Consider the following 3448-nt stretch of genomic DNA (forward strand, 5'->3'; position numbering starts at 1 on the left):
TGTTTTTATTTATGCTAGCCGGCAGTCTGACACACACTCTTTAAAATACAATTTTCCCCCAGTTAAAAATTATAGTGTTCCATCATTTTGGGTGGTTGACTCGATGTAATTTTTTGAGATCGTGTAATGAATAGTATGTACAAGTAATAAAAACACAGACATACATGCTATGAGAGGGAAATTTTTGATTTGGTCTCTACAACGCGGACGGGGCAAAAACTAGTTAATTTACTAAATAAAGTTGTATAATTTCAATTTACTTTTTATAACTTTATATTTTCCTCCTAAAATTTTCACCTCTAAAAATTTCCCTCCCAACCTAATCTGGCTCCCATTTTGAACTCCCCCCAAAAAAAATTCTAATAAACAACAGCAAAACTCTAGACAAACAAATCAAAACCCTAGCTTCCAATTTCACACCAATGATTTCCAACTCTTCGACCACCATCGTTCCTCTGCCCCTCTATCTCCTATCTTACGTTTGTCAGATTATACAACGAAGTCCCTAAATACAGCAAAGGAAGAATCAATGGAGTCCGTGACGGAGGCAATGAGATCTGCTTCGGTAAATCATACAACCCATGATTCCATGAACGTTCTTCGTTTGTTGTGGTGTGTTTCCATTCAAGTTCGGTCGAGTCAACACAACACCGACTCTGTCAGCTCTCTTTTGTCCAACTTTTTAGGCTCACATTTCATCTATCGGTCGAATCAATGGAGTCTGACGGAGGCATGAGTGTAACGATCTTTAGGTAGTTACGCTTAATCGTCTCGTTGTTTTTGAGAGTTACTTCGATTAACTTGATTTTGCAACGATTGTAGTGAGTATAATTAGATCATTAACTTGAATTTCTATTGTATTGTTGAATATGTCAGAGCTCTTAATGCTGCTAAATTATATAAGGCCATAGTTTATAGGATAGTCAATTAATTTGTGTTTAAATCTTATGTTGTAGTTTGAATGTGAACTAACTCTTTTTTTTTGTTGTATATTGATGTTTGTGGTTGCAAGCTAGATTTGCGTGATGAACACTACCTTGTTAACTTTTTGAGTCTAGAGCTGGTGATGGCTTCAATAATGCAACAGGGAGATTGAAACTTGTATTGAGTGTTCTGCAGCTAATCTTGTACAGGTATGATATTTGTTTAACCTCAATGAATGATATGAAGTTCTCAAGTTTTAAGTTTAGTGTTAATTTTTGCTACAACTAGACAATTAGAATATTCATGGTTATTCTTATTGAGTTGAATTAACTCAAACGTGCTATTTTATTATGTAAAAGTTCTATATATTGCCTTATGTGTGTACCACATACTTTATGTATAAGTATATTATACTACTAAAGCAAGTCTATTTAATATTATATACATAATCTAATCTAGGGCTAGAGCTTGAGCTCGGCTCATAGGTAATTTTCAAGCTCGATCATGGCTCGGGTTTCATTCATTTATTATTCTATTAACTACTTTATATTTTATTATAATTATTATTAAATATATATTTAATATATTAATAAAACATTATATGATCGTTTAGGCTCGTGAGCCGGCTAGAGTAAGCGAAGCTTAGGCTCGTTTACTAAACGAGTTTTTTTCTAGGCTTGTGCTCGAGCTCGCTTAAGCTCGACTTGTTCAAGTTTTATTTCAAGCCGAGTAGCTCGGCTCGTTTGCACCATTAAACTAATCTTATAAAAATGAATAATAAAATTAGCAATTACTTTACTTGGTGATCTGGATGTCGACAAACGGATACCAAACTACCATGTGCTTAGATAACTGCCGATCAACCAAATTGATAGCTGTTTTATGTTTTTTTTTTACCTTTTTAAGTGCGTTTTTAAATACCATGTGAGTGTTGGAGATAGTTTTTGAGCCCACACCTAATTTCATTCATAGTTTTTAAGTAACAATTTTGATGTACAGTTCTAGTATGAAGTTTCACCAGGCAAGTTCTCCTTTCCTCTACTTGACCAAATGTACAGTTCTAGAAAGTATGCTACACCATGAGGATGATATCTTAACATTCTATGTTATTTTAAATTCAGGAGCTGGCTCAAATGAGGCATCGTCTTAGAGGGCTAACGTGATCCGCGTAAGTTGTTTTGTTAATAAGTTGTGTGACCAAGTTTGATTAAAGTTGTATAACTTCTTGGTTGTTTTATTGCTAATCAGAAGCACATGCAAGAAATATATACGCCACAACAAGCCTGGTAGGATTTTGGTATAATTGAGACCCAAGGAAACAGGAAACATCTGAAGAACATGGTCCTTGGTCTCCCTTGACTCCCAGCTAACGGGGCACCAGAAAGCACACGTCTTTGCCCATCAATATTATGGATTGGTGTTAGGCCTTCTAGATTTGGTTCTGTATTTACAATACAACCTTGGAGTGGTGTTACACCTGCAATGGTTTAAACAATTCCAAAGTTGTCACCGTAGGTACACTAATTCTTGGCATGCTTACAAGTGTTTAATTAGTTTTATATGATGCTCCACGTGCTGGTTCTTTGACATCATTCCTATCCCCTCATCTTATCCGAGAGAAGGTAATACTTGTACTTTGATCATATAAATTGCATTTTTTTTTTCAAATTGGATTCATGAAACTAAAATTTTAGTTCACCTTTCACAATAGGTGAGCGATCACCATTTCTAGAATCGGAGGAACTGGAATCAGGCAAAGGCAAGAAACAAGTGGAAGCATAACCAGTGAGTTATTCGTACACGTTTTTTCATATGACATTTGCATTGGCGAGCATGTATTCAGACATGCTTTTATTGGGATTGAGTAGTTCAGAAAGCTCGGATCTCGTTGATGTCGGGTAGCTGGTCATTGATTGAATTGTTCACAACTTGAATCTGGTGGCTGGTCATTGATTTTGCAATCAAATCTTGGAGCATTCCACAAAGACAAAACGACTTGATATAAATTTGCAGCACTTTCAAGTGTAAAAGAAATGAGTATATTGATTTGAAGACAACAACCTAGAATTAGTTCTTAGTTTATGTGTAGAGGCATTCCCTTTGCAACTTTGGTAGATAGGTTTTGATTAGAAGTTTGTCTTTAAATAGTATTTTGAAAACTTATGTATGGATTTTGGCTTATTATTGTTAATATCATTTGGTCTTTAGATTTTCTCACGGTTACTGTATAAAATTTGAAAATAAAATGGCTAATTATATGAAAATGGCCACATGAAACCACACTAAATATGTGTGATCAATGTTAGACAATAGCCATACTTAAATTATAAAATTTCATGTGGCGATACATAACTGTTAGCCACACTTTCGTCAGATTATTTTTTTATGTGGCGGAACCATAACAAATGTCACGGAAAACACAAATTATGTGTGACCAAATGTTGATAATAGATACACTTAAAATTACCAAATTTCATGTGGCTATACATAACTATTAGCCACACTTTCGTGACATTGTTTTTTG

General features: G+C 34.7%; 1 long non-coding RNA gene across 4 annotated transcripts; it reads left to right on the plus strand.

The window, feature by feature from the left end:
• Positions 1 to 321: 321 nt before the first annotated feature.
• Positions 322 to 3141, plus strand: LOC110929614. Of its 4 annotated transcripts, none has more exons than XR_002587289.2 (5): positions 322 to 821; positions 1017 to 1133; positions 2046 to 2092; positions 2173 to 2546; positions 2636 to 3141. It is a non-coding gene; the product is annotated as an uncharacterized LOC110929614 (long non-coding RNA). The 4 variants fall into 4 exon arrangements; XR_002587290.2 differs by having other exon boundaries at positions 322 to 565; XR_002587287.2 differs by having other exon boundaries at positions 323 to 752; positions 1013 to 1133.
• The last annotated feature ends 307 nt before the right edge of the window (positions 3142 to 3448 follow it).

The sequence above is a fragment of the Helianthus annuus genome, chromosome 11 (genome assembly GCF_002127325.2).
Source record: "Helianthus annuus cultivar XRQ/B chromosome 11, HanXRQr2.0-SUNRISE, whole genome shotgun sequence".
NCBI lineage: Eukaryota > Viridiplantae > Streptophyta > Magnoliopsida > Asterales > Asteraceae > Helianthus > Helianthus annuus.